The 23232-nt window shown below is 41.2% G+C and overlaps 1 pseudogene; it reads left to right on the top strand.

Annotated features, from left to right (window-relative positions):
* The window catches only part of LOC113925599, a 42668-nt pseudogene extending 22223 nt beyond the window's left edge, over positions 1 to 20445 (top strand).
* The last annotated feature ends 2787 nt before the right edge of the window (positions 20446 to 23232 follow it).

The raw sequence follows: 23232 nt of genomic DNA, 5'->3' as shown, positions 1-23232 counted from the left end.
ATTTGGTCATTTTAACATTCTTACTGATTTTTAATTTTGAAGGGACTGTGTGCTCATTTTAAATAAGTGACAAAATCTAACAACATACAAACAAAAAAAATGCACCTCCCTCTTCATTTCCCTCCATCCTTGCCTTCTTCCCAGAGAAAACCAATATTAAACAGCCAACTGAGCACTTTCAAACCTTTTTTGGTATATATAAAATATAGATACAGAAACTGGATCATATTTGTCACATAATTTTGCAGCTTCCTTTTCTTTCCTGAATTACCAACAGAGGTGGAATTCATTCTTTCAAATGGCTGCATAAAATTCCAATGTTTGGATCTCTTTATTCAATAATTCTGTTGACGAAAAGTGAGGTTGTTTCCAGTTTTCTTGTTTGTTTGCCAATAAAAGCAATGCTGTAATAAATATTAGTATACATGTCCTTACATACCAGTGCGTTATGCCTATTGGCTAGAATTCCACTCACTTTGCAAGGTCAGAGCTTAAGTACATTACTCATTTTAATAAAGACTGACATGTTACTTTCTTTAATCCATCCAGACTTTATTTTTTAGATGATGAGGTAGGGATTATAAATTTTGTTTTCTTCCACATGGGTAGCCACTTTTGCCAGCACCTTTTATTAAATAAACCAGGCTTTTAATAAGTTGCACTACCACTTTTTTTTTTTAAAGTAGGCTCCACACTCAGCATGGAGCCCAACCTGGGGCTTGAACCCATGACCCAGAGAGATCAAGACCTGAGCTGAGATCAAGAATCAGACACTTAACCAGCTGAGGCACACGGACACCCCACAATTCCACTTTTGATACATGGTAAGTTCTCATAAACACCTGGCTCTTTTTCTGGAGTTTTTAATCTGCTTCTCTGATCTATTTATCCGATTTGATGCTGATACTAAAACTTTTTATTACCATGGCTCTGAAGTTAGTTTTAATATCTAGTAAGTTGTCTTATTATTCCTTTGCATAATTTTCTTGACTATTTTAAGATACTTATTCTGCCATTTGAACTTATTTTCTTTAAAAAAAAATCCCATTAAGATTTGAATGAAATTGCAAATATGTGCTTACTGATTTTGAAAGAATCGAAAATTTTAGTTTTAAGTCTTCCATACAGATCATTGTGCGTCTTTCCATTTATTCAATAAGTTTTTTTCATTTTTTTAAGGAAGAGAATAAATCTATAAAAGTATTCATATGTATTTTAAATTTTTGTTGCTATTATAAATGGAATGTTTTCTCAAAGTCTATTTTAGTTGACTAACACTAGCAAAAAGAAAAACTATAGGGGTGCCTGAGTGGCTCAGTCAGTTGAGCATCCGACTCTTGACTTCAGCTCAGGTCATGATCTCAGGGTCCTGAGAAAGAGCCCTGTGTTGGGCTCCAGGGTCAGCGCAGAGTCTGCCAGTCCCTCTTCCTCTGCTCCTCCCCCTGCTCACTCACTCTCTCAAATAGATAATCTTTTTTAAAAAAAATTACAGATTTTGTATATTTATCAAATAACCAAACACCTTACCAAAAGCTCTTATCAAATCTAGTATTTTTTTTTTTTTTTTTTAGTCTCATGGGTTTGCTAAGTATCCAGCCATACTATCTCCAAACACGGCAATTTTATCTCTTCTAATATTTATACCTATTATTTACTTCTCTCATTTCATTTGCTACCACCTCCAAATCAATGTAAATAATTGTGGTCTTAGAGGGGAGCCCTATTTTGTTCCTGATTTTATCTTTATTTTTATAAAGATTTTATTTGTTTATTTGACACAGAGAGAGAGTGAGAGAGCACAAGCAGGGGGAAGGGCAGAGGGAGAGGGAGAAACAGGCTTCCCTCTGAGCAGGGAGCCTAACGGAAGGACGTGGGGCTTGATCCCAGGACCGTTGGATCATGACCTGAGCCGAAGGCAGATGCTTAACTGAATGATCCACCCAGGCATCCCTTGTTCCTGATTTTAAGCAAAATAACTTTATCATTGGATCATTTATTATATTTGCTAAAAGAATGTGATAATCTTTTCATGCTTGAGTAAATTTCCCTATATTCCTATTTTGCTTGTAGTCTTATCAAGAATGGCTGTTTAATCTTATAAAATTACATTATAGTACCTAATGATTTAATTCCATGATTTTTTAGTTTGTTGAAGAACTATCATGTAGATTTTCTGATATTAAAACACCTTTACATTACAGAAATAAATCCTACTTAGCCATGGTGCATTATTCATTTTATATAGGGCTAGATTTATTAAACTAAGGTTTTAGTTAGACTTTTTGCATCCATATTTATAAGTGAAATCAATGCATAATTATCAGATTACATTGGCTTTGTAAAATGAACTAAGGAACAATCCACTTTTTTCCTATGGCCTGAAATTGTTAAATAACAGAAATTTTCATTTTGCTTTATGATAACATGGAAAGGTGTTGTTAGGTATTATTAGGGAGGGTATTATTGTTATACAGTTTTTAAACACGACAAGGAGTAGATGTTCGGTAAAGTATCTAAGTTGACTAAAGTCAAGCAACCATTAAGGGGTAACGCTAGGAATGGAACAACACCAGGCTTCTGATTTCAGGCCTGAATCTTGATCTACCATGTACCATTCTACCTCTCCAGGTAGGAGACTCAAATTCAGCCCTAAACAAAGGTTAGCAGAAATCCCATAGCAGGACCAACAAAAGAAAGCTGCCCTTTGGAGGACACCCAATAGAGTAAGCATAAGACTTGCAAAGAAGAGCTAGGAACTGCTGAGAAGCACCAACCACAGAGTGATCTTGATATTTGGTCCTTTGAAATGGGATCACCCAGATGGAGCTAATGGACCACTAACAGTGATTCAAGATGACAGATTCACAAGAGGCAACCATGTAGGACTGTACATAACTGTGTAATGATAATTCACGTATATATAGTCCTTCATAATTTACAAAGAGTAAATTCAGAAAGGTTAAATCATTTGTCAAAGATTATCTCTACCACCCGATAACTCCTTAAATCATGCTTCTTGTATGTTTCCTTCATAGCATTTATCACTCTTATTGCAATTATTTATTTGTGTTATTCTTTGCCTACCCACTCCTCCCCAACCACAATGGAGGTAATATAAAAGCAGAGGTCATATTGTATTACCGCTTTATCCACAGGTCTGAACACAGCAAAAAGACATTTAAAACATATTTGTTATGTGATTGGGAAAACAAACACCATATACCATTTACACCTAAAGTGACCCCTGTTTGAATCCTATAGAGAAAGAACACCAGCTTCCTGTCCAGATATGGTGGTACCCTACACACGGTTTGGAATAACACTGCCGCTGCCTCTCTAAATATAAATTGTGCTATACATCCAAGTGAGAGCTCTCCATATCAATCTTATACAATCACCTTATTTGACAGTGACATTCTTTTTAAAGGCAAATCAGTGTGAACTCTCAATATCCCAAATTAGATCAAGCACACAAGTTCAAATGAGTTGGCCATTAATTACTCACCACCACTGGCCTAAGTTTGAAACCACCAGATCTCATTTTTCACTGGGCTGACATCCTGAAAGGCACCATTTATCAGAAGACCTCCCTTGTATTTTTTTCTTTTTCCTCCATTGTTTCACTGAATTAACCCAAGCAATATTAAATAAGGTGCTAAATACAGATATTAGCTCATTTGTAGATAATTATTATAAGTAAATGGTGCAGTAAATGAAGTACCCTAAAACCCTCCCCAGTCCCCCCCACCCTTTTTTTGAAGCTTTTGTGATGTTCTCCAGGTAAATCCCATGCATAATGTAAGAGTGGCAATGTTGTTTGCATAATAAGCTATTTTCTACCACAGAAGCAGAAACATTTTATCGCTATAGAGAAAGCTCAAATTATGAATACATTTTCATATAAGTTGATTTATGTGAAAATTACAAATAAATGCAGAGCTGAGCTGCAAGTGAATTGTTTGTTCCCAGTTCAAGGAGTGGTGTTATTTGAAATTAAAAAAGAAAACAACTCTACCACATCCCGCTAAGAGAAATATTTTTAATGTTATTCAGACTGAAACACATACCATATGATCCAAGAAGAAAAGCATTACCTGGTCTGGCAGTGGGCTTGAGGTTGCAAAACTAAGATAAATATGTCCACTGATTTTGGAAGCCATCTTTTCATGGATAAAAATATACATGATATATGATATATATACAGATATAGATCCATGATATATGTATTTTTACTTGCACTTGGGGCTGCAAAGATTCGCAGCAAACTCTGTAACTACTTCTTTCAGTAGTCAAAGGAAGTTGAAGGAATAAAACCATTATCACCTCCGCACAAGTAAAAGCTAAAAACGTGTGTTGAAGACATGAAAATGGTTTTGTGTAAGACCCAAAGCTTCTCAGACACCTGCAGGGCTCTCAAAGTGGGAAGCACATTTCTAATTCCAGGCAAATCACTGGAGAGAGAGAGCTTACCTTGCTAGAAGCCCCCTTAACTACTACACCAGCACACCGTCTGGCATCCAGGCGGTTGATCTGTAACAGGGATATAGAGCTGGCCACAAAGCTTTGGTGAGTGTCTAAGATGTGGAGGAGGTGGGTTTTCTGGGAAAGGGACATCAACGTGGCACCTTGGTTATGTCTGCACAGTAAAATAAATGTGACCCGTTTAGCAATTTAGGCAACATTTCCCAGCCCTTTAAACTTTGCCTACATGATCCTCACGATGGGCCATGGTCACAGAAAACACCTTGTCCCAGCTATTGCCCCAGACTTCAACCCACTTATGCTTCACATGTTGAGTAATTTTTTTTAAGATTTTTTTATCTTATCTTTCAATTTCTTAGTTCTGATAATGGTCTCTGACTCCCTTCACATTTTTGCACCCCTTCCTACCTCCTAAATAGGCTTTCTGGCCTTTGGTGTCTTATTCAGCTCTCGGCTCTGTGTGCTCCCCAGATTTTGGGGAGCCTGGAGAGAGAATCCTATTTCCAGCCTCAGCCATGTTGCTGAGCCCCCACCAACCACCACTCCCTCTCCCCCGCCTCCTCCCCGTGCCACAGGAAGGCCAATCTGAGTAGTAGAGGTAGCCAAACTAAACACAGATCACAAAAGTCTCCTCTTGCTATTGGTTGTCAAGTCACCTGCTGGTCAAAAGATGTTGCATGTGTAGATGTGACTTTTTGCAAGCCTTCTCTGTCATGTCTAAACCATCGATCTGTGTGTGTGTGTGTGTGTGTGTGTGTGTACCGTAAGTGTATTCCAGTCAAAGCACAGACAGGCATCATATAACTTGCTCGGCCTTGTTAGATCAAAGAGACCAGAGCCGGTCTCTTCTCCATGCCCCAGATTCAGGTATTGAATTACTACCCAAGGATCTCTGCCACATCCATTCTGTTTTCCTTTCTTATCTGCATTTCTGCCTTCTCTTTAATACTATGCTAGGAGTCTGGGTGAGATGTGAAAATAAGTAATGTTGGCGAAACACTATCTTAATCCCATTGCCTTGGATTCCCACATTCAATAGGTCACACCCTGGAATTTCAGTCTAGCAACAAACCTTATGCTTGAAGCTTCACAGTAAGAAGCCTGGAGAAAATGATCTATCCACTTCTCTTCCCCTCCTACTAGTCTCTCACTCTTTCAATGTGACTAGGCCAAGAATAAGCATATTTCTTTTTCAATCGGATGAAGAAAAGACTCACTCCAACAAACACTACCACATAGTCTTGTGTCCCTCGCTCGTTCAGAAGGATAAAAGTAAAAAAAGTCTTTAAAGGACAAATACTGTATGAGCCCACTCGTATGGAGTGCCTAGAGTAGTCAAATGCACAGAGGCAGAAAGGATAATGGTGGTTGCCAGGGGTAGGGAGGAAGAGAAAACAGGGAGTTAGTGTTTAACAGGTACAGACTTTCATTTTTGCATCCACCTGTGGATGTATAGTAATGATGGTTGTATAACAATGTGAATGTACTTTATACCACTGAACTATATGTTTAAAATGGTCAGGATGGTAAATTTATGTTACATGTATTTCACCCCATACACACAAAAAAATAAAGGATATTTATTGAGCCACATTTTTTAAAATAAAAAGGACTTCTAAAAATACCAGCTTTTCAAATTTTAATAGAACAACTATTGAGTCATTGATTTATCACCAGCTATGTGCCTTGCACTCTGCTAGACCCTGGGGATACAGTATTTATTGCAAGAGACAAATGCTCTACCCTCATGGAGCTGAGAACTAGTGGGAAGAGGTGGATATTAAACAAAAAAAAAAATTACAGGGGCACCTGGATGGCTCAGTCGGTTAAGTGTCTGCCTTTGGCTCAGGTCATGATCTCAGGGTCCTGGGATTGAGCCCTTCGTCTGGCTCCCTGCTCAGCAGGGAGCCTGCTTCTCCTCCCCACACCCCGTTCATGCTCTCTCTTGCGCTCTCTCTCTCTCTCAAATAAATAAATAGAATCTTTAAGAAAAATTATAGTATGATGAGGATTTTAAAGGAAAAGGGAAAGCTGTGCAGGACCCTTTGGCAGACACCATCCTCCTAACCCAGTCTGCAGGATCAGAAACTTGAGGGATAAAGAACCATTCACTAGGAGAAAAGCTTCTGAGCGATGCTTGGCCCCACATGTCTCAATGTACCACCTCTCCACTAAGAACTCTTGGATTCTAGATTCCTATGATGCTTGTCACCCAGCAGTTTTCTGGAGACCAGACTCACGTGAAAGACAAACATCTTTCCCTTACTTCAATCTCAAATACTAAAAGGGAGCAGGACCTCGACACTGGACCAAGGTCAGTGAAGAAAGAGATGGCATTTTAGTCTCTTCCTTCACCTCTCCTTTCCAAAGTTCTCATTGGCATACACTGAATAATGGAAATCTCCAAGGGCCCAATAAGTTCCTTACAAAGTTGGAAGAAATTCTTAAAAAGCAAAGTGGTTATCTAAGAGTTTGTCATTAAGAGGTTGATAGTGTGTTACATATTTTAAGCTGTTTCCATATCTTCATGTTTACCAATCATCCATCGTTCTTGATATCTGCATCATCCCAACAAATGCACAATTTTGGAAGTAATATCCCTCATGCTCGTCCCACTTCAAAACACACACACACACACACACACACACACACACACACACACACACACACACACACACACTTTCCCATCTCTACTAGATTGTAAACTTCACAAAGGCAGGGCCCAGGTCTGTTTTATTCCTTCATGAATAATCTCAGTGGTTCCTACAACATCGCAGATGCCCAATAAATATTTCTTTTTTTTTAGAGTAAAGACTCTTCTTTTTCTCTTTCTCTCTTTTTTGGGGGGAGGGGGAGCAAAGGAAGAGGGAGAATCTTTTATTTTTACAAACTTTTAAAAAATATTTTATTTATTTGACAGAGAAAGCACAAGCAGGGGGAGCGGCAGGCAGAGGGAGAGGGAGAAGCAGGCTTCCTGCTGAGCAGGGAGGCCGATGTAGGGCTCAATCCCAGGACCCTGGGATCATGACCTGAGCAGAAGGCAGACGCTTAACCGACTGAGCCATCAAGGCACCCCGAGAGAGGGACTCTTAAGCAGACTCCACACCCAGCACGGAGCCTGACTCAAGGCTCGTGATCTCACTACCCTGAGATCATGACCTGAGCCGAAATCAAGAATCAGATACTTAACCGACTGAGCCACCCAGGTGCCCCTTCAATAAATATTTCTTCAGTGAATCCCTCTCTCTGTGCCAGCTTCTGAAATCCCTGTCACATACAGCCATGACACAGCCCCTGCCATATATAGATACAAAATAGCAAGGCTTTTGGGAGTCAGACAGACCTAGGTTTAAATCCTGGCTCTGGCTCTGCCATTTACTAGAAATATGAATTTAGGCCAATTATATTAATACTCCAAACATCACAGTCCACATCAGTGAAATGAGAATAGTGACAGTTCTCAGGGATGTTAAAGGACGCAAGGAGAAGGCATACATGCATGGTACATAAAAACACTGTGAGGTGGCACAGGTGGCTAGTTCCTCTTTACAAAAGAAGCCAGTGTAAGCCACTGAAATCACTGCCCCCAGTACGCAACTTCATCAGCTGATTTACTTTCAAGCAAAGTAAAAAGGGTAAATAGTGGAATTACTGAGACTGGGGCTTAGTCCCCATTAGGTCAGTGCAATGTCTCGCACCTCTGAGAAGGGTCTAAAAATCAAATCATATAGAACAATATGAAATAAGCTCAGCAGTGCTTCTCAAACCAATACGCGTGTAAATATCACCTGGGGATCTTAGTAAAAATGCATATTTGGATTCACTGGGGTGGGAACTGCGATTCTACATTTTTTTCTTTTTTTTTTTTAATTTATTTATTTGACAGCCAGAGAGGGAACACAAGCAGGGGGAGTAGGAGAGGGAGAAGCAGGCTCCCTGCTGAGCGGGGAGCCCTATGCAGGGCTCAATCCCAGGACCCTGGGACCATGACCTGAGCCGAAGGCAGAGGCTTAACGACTGAGCCACCCAGGTGCCCCAAGATTCTACACTTCTAACAAGCTCCCAGATCCTGACAGCTCCCCAGGCTCCTGCTGTCTACAGACCACACTTTGAGTAGCAAGGGTTTAAAGCACTATGCAAAATATTGGGTATTATCACTCCAAGGGCCATACCATCATAATGATAATAGAGAATCCTCTCATTTCTGTGCTCCGTGCAATGACTTCCCCCAAGTACTGTGATTTTCTCTCAATGTCTTTTAAATGCCACAAAATCATACTTTGACCCCTGATAATGATCATGATAAACACATCTAAATAAAGAGACCCCCAAGCTCCTGTTAAGCAGTACCTTTAAGCTTAGCGCCATATTGTTTGTGGTCGCCTTAGCTTTTCTCCTTTTCAATCTGCTGTCAAGTCAGTGAACCAGACTCACATCAAAGTCAATTTGAATTCATTTTGTACAATTTCAACAGATAACTATTTCAAAGGATTCTGCTAACTTCAAAAATAATATTCATTACCTGGTCGTTGAAGGAAACTGCTCTCAGGATATTGTACGCTGCCATCCCCTAATTTGGTAATTCTATCAGGAAAAGCAATTAAGTTTGTCTGACATGACTTGTTTTTATAAATCCATGATGCTTACTGCTCTTAATCTAATTCTCCTCTTACCACTTATAATTTCATTCTCATCTGACAGTTCGTATTTTCTCTCTGAGTGATTTTTCCCCCTTTATATTACTAATCATAGAAAACTCCGTGAATAACACCAGCCTTTGAGTAGGAGGGAAACGAAAATGGTGGGCTGCGCACAGGCTTTCCTCAGGGATGGCAGGATTTTTGTTCCTTACAATTTCCACAGCCCCTAAGAGCCGTGCTTGGCACACAGATGGTGCTCAATAAATGTCTGGTGTCACGCACCATGCCAGGCACTGCGAAGCAAAAGGAGACTGTGACCCAGGCCTTTTCCCATGTCTTACAGTAGTCAGGAGGCAGACATTTAAAAAATAATAATTACAAAGCAACTGGGGAAGAAATGATACCGTTAGAGGGTTTCCAGTGGAGACGAGACCTCAAAATTTTATTTTATTTTTAATGCTAGAAAAACTTCCATCTAAGATGCCGTCAGCAGTTTCTGTCACATTCATCAGAGACGTGAATTATCTGTGACAATGTACAAGTTACAGGAGCACAAACAAGAGGACGGCCAGCCATCCTGGAAAACCTGAGCTCAGGGAACACAACAGGTAAAAGAATTCCCTTGGTGAGGTCTCAAAGGATGGACTGGGGTTGGAGGACAAAGGAGGCAGGAACACGTTTTGTACACAGGGAGGAGTGTGTGCAAAGCCATAAACTTGTGCAGCTATGTGGTATGTTCAGAGAAGCATAGGCATTTGCTCTGGCCAGAACACAGGGTTTCATGGGGAAGCAGCCAAAGATGGATTCAACTTTAGCCAGGAGCCAGATGCTGGAGGACCTTATGTGCTGAGCTTAGAAACTGAATTGCATTAGGGAGCCACTAAAGCATTTTTAAGCAGAGAGTGAGATGATAAGATGTGTGCTATGAAAAAAATTAAAAATGTCCGGAAGAATTTAAGGGATGGATTTGATGGGGACAAGACTGGAAGCAGGAGAAGAGGTGACAATTGCAACAGCCTAGGGGAATGGTAACAAGGGTCTGAAGCAACCACTACTAATAGGAAAGGCTACCATGAATGGCATGCTTATGGTGTGCAGGGCACAGAGCCAACACATTGCAAGCATTATCTTACTGAATTCAGAGACCTTGGGCAAGAGAGGAGGGGGGAATTGAAAACCATATAGGAGGGAGGATCAGCAGGGACCTACTGGACGTGGGGAGGTAAGGGAGAGAGGGAAGAAACGCATCATTCATTCATCATTCATTCAATGGGGTTTACTTGCACACTGCTGTAATTCCTACTGAAACCTTTCTTGCCCATCAGAATAAGCAACAGATGGATGAAAAACACCCCCTAAAACTGATGGTAAAAAAGATCAATGTCCAGCATTTAAGATTAGCCATCTATTGCAAGTAGCTCACCCTACAATAGTCCAGCAATGTGCTGACTTGGAGGATACTGAAGTATCATGAAAATATGAAACAACCACCTACAATAAGTATTGTTATGGTGACTTGCCCAGCATGAATTGATGGAATGTTAAGAGTTGAGTGGGAGCACGTGTTTTTCATAGAAGATAAAAATGCATATTGGAGAAAAAATGGCCAATAAGCGCATGAAAAGATGAGTAACATTACCAATCATTAGGAAAATTTAAATCAAAACCACAATGATAAAAAACAAACAAAAAAAACCCACATGAGATATCACTTCACACTCATTAGGATGGCTGTTATTAAAACAAAAACAAACAGAAACTAAGAAGTGTTAGTAAAGATGTGGAGAAACTGGGACCCCAGTGCATTGCTGGTGGTATATAAAATGGTACAGGCACTGAGAAAACAGTATGGTGGTTCCTCAAAAAATTAGACATGGAATTAACTTGGATTCAACAATTCCACTTCTAGGTATATACCAAAATAACTGAAATCAGGGACTCAAACAGATATTTGTATACTCATAATCTTAGCAGTACTGACAACAGCCAAAAGGTGGAAGCAACCAATTTACAAATGAATGGATAAAGGAACTGTGATATATACATACCACGGAATATTATTCAGCCTTAAAAAAGGAAGGACAAGCAGGCATATGCTATAACACGGATGAACCTTGAAAGCACTCTGCTAAATGAAATAAGCCAGTCACAAAAAGACAAATATTGTATGATTCCACTTACACCAGGCTCCTAGGGTAGTCAAATTCATAGAGAGAGAAAATAGAACGGTAGTTGCCAGGAGCCAGGGGCAAGGAAGAATGGGGAGTTATTGTCTAATGGGTACTGAGTTTCTGTTTGGGAGATAAAAAGGTTCTAGAGATGGATGGTGGTGATGTCTGCACAACACTTTATTTCCTACCAGAGCACTGTACACTAAAAAATGGTTAAAATAGTAAATTTTATGTTGTGTATATTTTGGCACAACAAAACAATGAGTCTTGGAGAAGAAGATGGAGTCTATTTTCTTCTAAAATTGCCTGAGAGAGAAAAGGTTGTGATTGTAGAGGGCTAGAGATGAACAGGTTTTCAGAAAAGAAACATCCCTAGAAAGAAAAGACCCTTTGTCATGCCACAGCTAAGAATACTAATAGAAATACCAACACTACCAGTAATATTACTACCATTTATTATTTTTTTAGTAATGCTAAGTATTTTATATTTTTCATTTTCAAAAAAAAATTAAAAGTGACTGTCCCTAATTTATAGATAAGAAAACTCGGGCTCCAAAAGGTTATATAAATTGTCACAAGGAATAAGAGGCAGAGTGAGGACTCAAATCCATGGCATGTCCCCAGGGCCCATGCTCTCTCACCCTCTGCACCATGAGTTGAGATTCTGTACCCAACTCCCACGCAAGGCTTCCATTTGGAAAACTGTGAATTTATTCAGAGAACTATTAACATAGGAGACTGTTTTCTTCCTTAAACAGGGAGTAATCTCCACCAAAAACTAATCAATAGATATTTGTCCTATGCATCTCTTGGTAGACACAGCATAGAGGAATAGCTGTAATATGGGCTCTACAGCCAGACAGCCTGGGTTCCCATCCTGCTTTTGTCCTTCTGGTTGGATGACTTTAAGTTACTTAACCTGCTGGAGCCTTAACTTCCTCACCTGAAAACAGGGGTGATTTGCTAGGATTAAATGTGCTAATAAATGTAAAACACATAGAATGGTGCCTGGTCACTAGAAAGATTCAATTAGCATTAACTATGTGTTTTTTATTATTTTAAGCCATTCTGTGCCTCTGGGTGCTAATACTGGATCATCAACCCTAAGGAACAAACTTGAAAAAATCTGGAGGTACTTGAAAAGTTCTGATGTATTCTCAGGGCCAATCTCCAGCCTCCTCTCTGCAGCTATCCAGTGGTAACCCTGAGGAACGAATTCAAGAAGAGAATCTACCATGTGCAAGCACTGTGCTAGGAGCTAAAAAAGATGAAGAAGATTTCATCTGGATCCTTGAAGAGACCCTAGGGGGCCAGAGAGATGAGCATAAACAAACAACTGGGATACAATATGCTACAGAGTAAGAAAGAAAATATGCTTCAATCACCATGGAGACGGAGAGGAAGATAAAGTTGCCTGGGTTCTTATTCCTTCCTTTAAAATATTTCATTGCTTTGTAGGTCTCAGAGTAGGAAAGAACCTCCAACGTCACCAATTGAGTCAAACCTTTACTTTGTGGAAGCCCACAGGTTGTCCCCCTTAAGAAACGGTCTCACAACTCAGTCTTTTGTTTTCTTCTCTTGCAAGGATGTGGATTGCACATCTGGAATTCAAAGAGAGGAAAGCACCTTAAAAAATAGAAAGGGATTAAGAGTTCACGTATCTTGATGAGCACTGAGTGATATATAGAACTGTCGAATCACTCTATTGTACCCCTGAAACTAATATAACACTTCATGCTAACTACACTGGAAATAAAATACATACATACATACATACATACTTCATCAAGCAAAAAAAAAATAGAAGTGCAAAGTTATTATTTCACAGAGGACTTCAGGATATCTATCAGGAAGAATAGCTTCGTGGTTTGAGAAAGAATCTCTACTTGCCTTGTGCCCAGGGAGAATGCCTAGGCTCTCCTCCAGGGCAGATCAGTTCCAAGTGGCAACAAAGCATGATAATCCCTTAAAATCATAAATAGGGGTCACTGACATGTACACAAATGTTCTTAGCAGCATTAGTCATGACAGCCAAACACTGGAAGCAACCCAAATATCCAGATAACAATGGAATGATAAATGAAATACTACAGAGTAATGAAAAAGAACAAGCTATGGCTACACTCAACAATACACATGAACCTCATGGACACATTATTGAACAACACTGGCCAAACACAAAAGAATATATATTATATAAGTCCATTCATGAGGTTCCAAACAGGCAAAACTAATCTCTGTATTAGAAGTAAGGAGAGTGGCTACCTCCTACGCAAGGAGGAGGGGAAGTGGTTGGTAAGCGGAAGTAAGAATCTTCTAGGTTCCTGGGGATGTTCTATTTCTTGAGTTGTGTGTTTATTTTGTAATAGTTCATTAAGGTGATTCTATTTGTCAATGAAAGTAAAGAGAGAGCTATTAAGAGTCTTTAATTATAATTTTAACTACTATATGTTTTCTATAGACAGGAAGAAATGGTATTAAATTTTTAATCAGGGCTTCCTGTCCATCAAGACTACTGAGAATTCGAGTAATTCATCATTAACAAGTGTTCTTTTAAAGATTTTATTTATTTGAGAGAGAGAGAGAAAGTACAGAGGGAGAGTGAGAGGGAGAAGCAGACTCCCTGCTGAGCAGACAGCTGAATGCGGGGCTCCATCCCAGGACAGATCCCAGGACCCTGAGATCATGACCTGAGCCGAAAGCAGACAGACACTTAACGACTGAGCCACCCAAGAGCCCCAACAAGTCTTGATCAGGAATCATAAGTAGCCTTTCAAACATAAAACCTGGTATTAAAAGTTATGTTCATGGAATCAAGCTAAGTTTCATTTTCAAACCTTTGAAAAGATTTTACTTGGAAGCTTTCTACAATTTCAATATTTAACATGTTTCCGAATATTTTATTTTCTTCTCATAATTGTATACCATAATGAAAAAACATAATGATTTTTTCACCACTCCTCAGACAGACATCCCTAATTCTCCTCGGGTTCACCCCAGGATGCTATGCAAATATCATCTTCAGTACCTGCCTTGGATTTCAAAAGGATGGGAAATACTGGTGGGGAAAAAATTGTTAATGTAGAAAGAGAAACAACATGGAGAACCAAATTGGAAGAACTGCCATGGGGATCAGAAATTCAATTGTTCTGAGGGTCCCCAAAGGGGTGGACTTGGTCCTCAAGTGAAGGCTCCAAGAAGATGGCTTTAGGTCAATTCCCAAGAGTCATCTCTGCCCAAAAAGAGAGGCTAGGAATGTTCTGACAGAGTCTGGCCGACCGCTTGTCAGAATGTTGTAGATGGAGATTCAAACTTCAGAGCATGACTCATCTAGGGAACCTATACCACCTCTTCTGACCTTAAGATTCTAGGATTCTATAACAGCCAGTTCAGGAAGTCTTCCAACTTCTCCTTCCCTGACATTTCTTAAATTCCTGGTATAGAAAGACATGAAATCATCAAGAAATGTAAATAAAAAACCATTGGCATGCCATGCCTGGCAGAAAGATACTGAAATTAAGATCAGTATGTTGGGGCACCTGGGTGACTCAGTCGGGTAAACATCTACCTTCAGCTCAGGTCATGATCTCAGGGTCCTGGGATCCAGTACCATGTCAGGCTCTCTGCTCAGAGGAGTCTGCTTCTCCTTCTCACTCTCCCTCTGGGCCCTCCCTCTTCCTCTCTCTCTCTGTCTCTCTCTCTCTCCCCTCTCAAATAAATAAATAAAATCTTTTTTTAAAAAGATCAATATGATACACAAAGGATTAGCTCTATGTTTACTGTCTTTAACTTTGAGAAAGACAAATGGGGACACAGACATTAACCGTGCCTCAGGGTTCTAGCCTTTACTAAACCACCCACTAACTACTAGACACTGGGAAAGTCAATTTCTTTCTAACTTAATTTTCTTATCAAAACAAGCAATAGGGATGAGGTGGAGAAGCTTAGTTGATTTCTCAGGGTCTCCTCAACTGTAAATTTTTATCTAAGATTATAGATATGATTTCTCTGTTCTCATATATACAATGATGTTCTCATAACTGTTCTCATATATACAAGGAATATAGAAGGGCCTCTTTCATGGAGGGTAGTTCAATTCATTTCAATATTTACTAAATAAGCATACGCTGTATGTCAGGCTCTGTGCTGAACACATATCAAACTTCAATAGAGAGGAGAGATTACAAAAAGGCAGGTTAAAGGCCAGCATACCCAACGAGGCCCTTGGAAGACTGAAATAACTCAGGTTATATGGAAAATGAGGATGTGGAAGAAAAGAAATCCAAGATGGTGACCATCTGGGAAACGAAGTAAGTTCTCCCACCCATCATGCCCCCTATAGCAACACAGCAGCCATTGTGTGTGCCTTGAACAAAAAGCAGGCCATCACTACTTTAGGACCGAGGGCTTTGCTAGAGGTTCAGGAAATAAAAGACTGGAGGCTGAGCAACAAATAAGCATGGGTGGCTCCAGAGGAGAGGCGCCAGCTGGTTCACCTGAGACAACATGGAGACCAATTCCTAAAAAGTTACTGACAGGGCTCTTGGAAGCCAGGAGGTTCTATAATGAGCACACATGCTCATCAAAACCTTGTTAGCCTGCCTGGGAAAGAGAATACACCTGCAGCAGGTGTGGATGAGTTTCACAGACTGAGATTATCCAAGAATTCCTCCCATGCAAATGCAAGTCACCCACGTTAATGGTACGTAGTGTCTTCTGTTCATTCATCAACTTAATGTCTTCATGTAATATAATTTTGCCGTAATAGCATTTGTTCTGTATGTCAGATAATCCCAGAAATGCTGGCAAAGGGAGATTTTTCACCTGGCAGTGTTCTTTGAAACAAATTACTTTGGAGGATTCATGAACAATGAAATGGAAAAGAGGAGAAGCTTCACAAAAAGAGTAAGATCCAGTTCCTGCAGTCATGGACTTCAAAAGCTAACAGGGTGCACAGACATGTATTCAACTATCAGTGTGCAAACTTCGTGAGGACAGAGCAGGATAACAAATGTTCAGAGCGTCATCGGCCATAAATCACAATACATGTCGCACAGAAGGTGTATCAGGATTAAGGGTGGTGGTCGTGCTATCATCTCAGAGCAGTTCCTCATTCAGACCAACTTCCCTACAATAAAAAGGCATAATTTTTCTCTCTGATCATTTGAGCAGCATCTAAACAGTGTCTGTTTCTAAAAATCATTATTCTAGGCGAGGCTATGTTTGTCACTCAGCTGTGCTCTGTCATTTTAACCAAGCGTTCTAACACCGCTTCAGTCCGTTATATAATCCCCAGTTTTCCCCCATTTTGAATGTCTCTTTGTTGTTTATTGCTCTGCTCTCACACAGAACCTGCCTGAAAGGTCTGGGTGCTTTCAATCGGGCCTTATCAGAGACCCTGGTTATTGGAACTCTCTGTGTTTTACTGCCTCCATCTCATTAATGCCAGCACTAATTTGTGGTCCAATCCAACACCACCCCCATAAGATCTGCATGAATACACACTGGATTTCAATCTGCCATTCAACAAGCATGAAGTCCTTTATGTTCATTATTAGCCAATCAAACGGCTCCAGTTTTTCTTCTCTGCATTTTTTCCATAGTGAAGTCATTTTGTTATTATCCCAAAGCAGTTGCTTGGTAGGAAATATTAGGAAAAAAGAAAAACAATGACAACGGTAGCAGCCCTTCTTCCTCTTCCTTTTCTCCAGCAAATGCAACTGTTTTAACCAGTTACTGAAACCTTTAACTGACACTCCAGTTCAAATGGAGTCGCCAATGTGTTTGTGAAAATCTTCCTTCCCAAAATAGCTCCTACCCTGAGATATCTTGCAGTATATTATAAAATGGGCCTATTTTTTTACCCTCCAAGAAGCAGAAGGACCGTTGCAATGAAAACGAATTCATGCTCCAGTAGAGAATGAAACCAGGTTCCCAACCCAAGTAGACTGATGGACCCAATGCCACATGCGCCAGGGTGAACTCATTCCGATACCCGCCATTTTCTTTTCCTGAAAACTGGGGCCCGGGGTCATTCTCATGGGATGCTCCTTCATTCAATTTACATGGTTAAATGATTTCCCTTTCACATCATTTTCACCCCATGCATCATTACCAGAAGTACTCCATTCTGCTATAATGTTCTGCGTTTCCTGTTCCAACAAATGCCTTGTTCTTCCAGTTCCTCATGTAATTTTCTGTTCTGCAACAAATTTCACTTGCAAAATGGGTTCGAGTAGGTTTGGCTATTCATATTTTTTTAAAGATTTTATTTGACAGATAGAGACATAGCGAGAGAGGGAACACAAGCAGGGGGAGTGGGAAAGGGAGAAGCAGGCTTCCCACTGAGCAGGGAGACCAATGTGGGGCTCGATCCCAAGACCCTGGGACCATGACCTGAGCCGAAGGCAGACACCCAACGAATGAGCCACCTAGATGCCCCAGGCTATTCGTATTTTGAGATAAATTAAAACCAGGATGGAAGTTAGTAAAGAAAGGGAAACAATACACAGCAGAGTGTCTAGTTCAGCAGAAAGACCTAGCGAATCTCCAAAAGGGTCATTTTTTTTTCTTTCCTTTTTAATGATCAAAGGCAGAAAATCTCAAAAGTGAGTATTTTCTCACACGATAAGGATCTGAGAACTATTTTTTTTCACCTCCCACTGAGACCTGGTTTCACAGGTTGTGTTCCCCAGGAAGCGAACTTTGAGATGCTGATTTAGGTAGAGAGGCATATTTGGGACTGCCCTTAGTTCAATACCCATGGAAGAAAAGGAAGGAAGCAGGATAGGGCAGAGGGGGCAGCTGGGCTATGGAGCAGGTACAACAAGATCTCAGCCAACCCCACAGGGAAGTCAAGAGCAAGAATGGCCCTTCCAAGCTCTCCCCAGCCAGGAGAGGGGGGAGGGGTATTTATATTTCAGCATCACAAGTTGAGGGCTCTCCCCAGTGGGGGTGTGACCCGGGCAAGAAGGCTCTTTCTCCACCAGGTGGCAATTTCCAGAGAGAGACATTAGCCAACAACCTTCTCAGTAGCTAGAGGACTAAGCCCTTTAATCCTCAAGCAGGGATCTGGGCGATGCTGCACAGCCTCCAAAGAAGGGTAAGGCCTTATAAAATTTGTGATTAACTACCTTAAGCAGCAACAGGTGAAAGAAGGTGTATTTGCTTGTCCAACTAATCTAATATACGAGGGGCCTGCTAAAATACTCTCCAGGATGGCCACAGGCAGCACCATCTTCCTGCTCTCCCTTTGCCTCTTCCAGCTCACCAGTATCACCAGGAAGGGGCTCAGACCCTCCTCTGGTACCCTGATTTTTGCACCGGCCCAAGAGGCACCTCTAGATTGCCTGGCTCAGGTGGCTGGTGGAGCTTACATCTACAGGCCTTGCAGGACTGTAACCAATGGAGAAAGAGTTCCTAACCAGCTACTACCACCAGGGCACAGCAAGAAGCGCCATCTTTCTGTGAACAAACTATAGCAGTGCACACTCAGAAAAGTTCAAGTCTGGAAGTTAAACTGGGACGCAAATAATCTGAAGCATCTGGAACTGGCCACTCATGAGCGTTCTGTGGAAGTAGGGCCCCGTGCTGAAGAACAAGATTCTAACTCTCCACTTCTTCCCAACCACTTTCCCCACCAGGGATGTCTTTTGTGGCTTGATACCTAAGTAATCTTCCACAAAGACTATCTGTGTTGACTGATGCCGACTATAGAATGAACAGAATCCTGCCTCTGAAACAATGTTGTATCTGTAACCTACAAATGAGGGACAGAACACCCCAAAATACAAAAAGGCTATATACGCTAGCATTCAGACTGAAGATTGGGGCCAGTTCATGCACATGTGTGACATAAATCACACTGCCCGTAGTGGACAAAAAGATTCAATGGAAGCTTTGAAGTAAAGGATTTCCAAAAAAACTACAATCATAAAGAAATCCAACTTGTCTTGTCACTTATTGACGTGCATGCAAGACTGTAGCCCAAATTTCCAATCTCTGATTGTGAAGAAGGAATTCATTAAAGATAATCTAGTTAAGCTGCTGAATCCCAGATACATTCTGCCATTAGACATTCAGAATAGAATCTTAAATTTCATTAAGATTTGGTCACTGTGTTTCCCAGGAGGCATGGATGTCGGTGAAGTGAAAGAAGTGTACCTTGACCTTCTTAAGGAAGGTGTTCAGTTTCCTCCCTCGGATGCTGAGGCTGAATCAGCAAGACAAGAGACTGCTCGGGTCTCGCTGACTCCTACTGCACCGGCGCTTCTTTTGGTAATTATTCTCCCGAGCTCTACTATTACACTGGTCCCAAACCAGACTGGACAATTGCACAGTGAATTGGATACAGTGAAAACGAATGTGAGGGTGCTGTCCACCATACTGATGCAGACCCACTGTATTCCTGGCTCTGAAAATCATGAAGACAAAGAGAGTTTGGGATGAGCACTTTGTAAGATGGGTCAGGAGGCGCAGGGCAGGATCACGGACCGGCGGCTCACGGCAGTGGAGACCAAAGGTCCAACTCTTGAGCTAATTCAAGGGAACGAGGATTTAAACGATGCTATCCTTGGAGGAGAGCTTTACTCAAAAACAACAAAGGGTTCTGGAGCAAAACAAGAACCAAAGGGAAGATGCCAGTAGTACCAGTGAACATGCTGCCCCATCCTGTGATCTCTTTGACCTAAGTGCCAGCCCTTCAATGCATGGGGCCACTCTGGGAATGCTCAGCACCATGAATGCTCGGCTTCCAGACTTAAAGTCCTGCTGTAACAAACAACTTGAAACTTAGTCTTCAACTGCAGGTGGATTTGTCAGCCTTGGTAAACACAGAAACACCCATGTTTACTCAAAGGACCAGCCAAAACCTCACCTGAAGTCCTACATATGAAAGTTTTCCAGAACATTCAAATACAGTGTTACTACTATAGCCAGTTAGTCTCCAGACCATTCCAGAAACACCGTCAAGCCAGAGACTATCATCCTTGCCCAGCAATTACTCAACAATGACAAAGAATGATCTCCAGCCACCCAATTACTACAAGGTAATGGAGTTTGATCCCTCAGCTCCTGCTGTCACTATAGAAGCTATGTATAAAAAAATTGATGTTTATCACCACAAAAGAGCTCTAAGTCATAGTGACCGTTGAGGTGAAAGTGGATGACTGGCACATTAGCTACATTAGAGGTGCCAATTCTCTAAAAGGTAGACCCTGGCATGGGTCTACCCTGGATGGCTCTGTCGGTTAAGCGTCAACCTTTGGCTCAGGTCATGATCCTGGAGTCCTAGGATCGAGTCCCACATCAGGCTCCCTGCTCAGCAGGGAGTTTGCTTCTCCCTCTGCCCCTCACCCAACTCGTGCCCACTCTCTCTCTCTTTCTCCCTCTCTCAAGTAAATAAAATCTTTAAAAAAAAAAATGTAGATCCTGGGCAGCTCTGAAGCTCAGAAGACAAGACTTGCCTGTGCATCAAAACCACAGTGGAACATTTCTCCTCTGCAATAATGAAGTTTAACAGAATAGTAACTGTTCCAGAGTAACATTAATGGTTGCTGAGCACAGCACCAGCTTTATCTCAAAAGACCTTGGTTTAACATATATATTCACTTAAAACTTCAGCAGAAGAAAAATTCATTGTACTAATGCAAACCAGTTTAGTTATAGCACCTTATGGTTCACAGGCCTTCCTACATTTAGAAGAGAACACATCACAAAGCTGTGAGAAGAGTAGAGGAAGATTATTTTATTACAAAATAATAAAACTATGGAGTGCCTTCATTTAACTAAAGTTGAATGTAAAAGTCAATTTGTACTTCTTAACAGATGAACATAGGGGAAGGGAAGGAAAAAGAAAATAAGATAAAAACAGAGAGGGAGGCAAACCATAAGAGACTCTTAACTACAGAGAACAATCTGAGACTTGCTGGAGGGGTGAGGGGCGAGGGGACGGGCTAAGTGGGTGCGGGCATCAAGGAGGGCAGTTGTTGGGATGAGCACTGGCTGTTGTATGTAAGTGATGAATCACTAAATTCTACTCCTAAAACCATCACTACACTGTATGTTAACTAACTTGAACTTAAATAAAACCTTGGAAGAAAAAAAAGTCAATTTGTACTTCTTCATAAATACTCTGTTTAGAATTATCACTTGTAAAAAGCTTGATGATTGAGTTTAAGCATATTTCAGGCACCCTGAAGAGGTCATTGGACTCTGTATCAGGTTGCCTTTGATTCCTTGTGATTCTCTGTTATTCTTTAAAATATTAAATGTTCCTTTCTTTCCCCCCTTCTACTGCAATTTAATATTTCTATCTGGTACAAAGACTAACCGGGAAACATCTGGAATAAATTGTGTTTGTTTATGTCACAAATTACAATGACAAATAAATTACCGTTAAAACAAAAAAAAAATGTAGATTCGGCCCATGTTCATGAAGTACAAACTTCTACTACTCATAGTGTAAAAGAAAGTGAAGAACTGGGTTTATGTCTCAGTTCAGTTACCTCTGCGCCTTAGAGCGACACTTCAACTTCCCAAGACTCTGCTTCTTCGCGACACGATGAGGCTCGCCGTATTAACTCCATCTTCCTCGAGGGGTTTCTAAAAGAGGCAACGAATGTGAACACGCTTTATAAACCACAGAGGGCTCTACAAGACAGAGCTTCTAATATTTGGCACGGAGGAAGTGCTCAGAAGATCTCTGTTGAACAGATAAAAGAGTAGGATTCTAATTCCCTCACATTCCACTGGGGAGCCCCGTGGCTGGCTTCCTTCCAGCACACCGCCAGGCTGGGGCTCAGTCTAGCAGTTTGTATAAGAAACAGGAGGACTGAGTGTGAAGCGAAGGCACACTCTGCTGTGACAAACAGCACTGCAAAAAGACAAGAATTCTCTCTCCCCTGAGGTCAGGACTTTCCGGTCGCATGCCGGGAGAAGTCTCCAGAAGCAACTGCTCTCATTGCCTGGTGCCATCTGAAAAATTGCTCTTTATCAATGATGCCTCAACAGACATGATCTGTATGATAACACGCTCCAACGTTCCAGTGAGCTCTTACACACGTTCTCCCTGCAAGCCGACTGCTTTTCAGGTATCCCGGAAACATTCTCAGAGGAGAGGGGTCCGCGGTCCCCTCCTCACCCATCTAAAATCCAAAAATTTCTGAAAACCAAGTTTCTTCCCTACCCCATTTGGCGGTAAAACCTGACCTGAAGGGACAATGCGGTTGTTTACGGTCTGTGCTTACTCCTCCTGGTGCATTTCACTCGGTAGAAATATGATGGCGTTTGATTATCGGGTGCTACCGAGACCCCGCTGGTGGTGTCACACAGCATACAGCGCATGCGCTGTAGGGCCCAGCCGAGGCTCCGATATGGACTACTGCAGATCTGTAAGATTTGTCAAAATCTATTAAGGAGTTTCTGTGTATCAGAAACTATTCTAAGTCCTTTGCATGTATTATCTGAATCAATCTTCACATAATCTGAACATATGTCTCATTTTACAAATGAGGAAACTGAGGCACATATAATTGCCCAAGTCACACAGCAAGTAAGTAGTGGAGCTGGGGATTGAAACCAGGCAGTCTAACTCCAGAGTCTGCCTCCTCCCTTGGCAGCAAACTCATCTTGGCAAATCCTACAGGAGTGAGCAACAGGCAAAATGAGTTGCCCCTTAGGAGACATATTCAAAATCTGTGGTGACTGTGGTATGCAGTAATTTCTACTCGTACTAATTAGGGTCCTCCAGAGAAACAGAATCAGTAGGGTATGGCTGTGTGTGTGGGGTGTGTGTGTGTGTGTGTGCACGCACACGTGTGTGTGTGGAGAGAAAGAGATTTTAAGGAAGCGGCTCACATACTTATGGAGGTTGGCAAATCCAAAATCCTGAAATCTGTAGGGCAGGCTGGCAGCCTAGGGACGAGCTGATCTTGCAGCTT

The sequence above is a fragment of the Zalophus californianus genome, chromosome 2, assembly GCF_009762305.2.
Source record: "Zalophus californianus isolate mZalCal1 chromosome 2, mZalCal1.pri.v2, whole genome shotgun sequence".
NCBI classification, from domain to species: Eukaryota; Metazoa; Chordata; class Mammalia; order Carnivora; family Otariidae; genus Zalophus; species Zalophus californianus.
The sequence above is the reverse complement of the archived record's forward strand: the minus strand, read 5'-3'. Positions and strand labels throughout refer to the sequence as shown.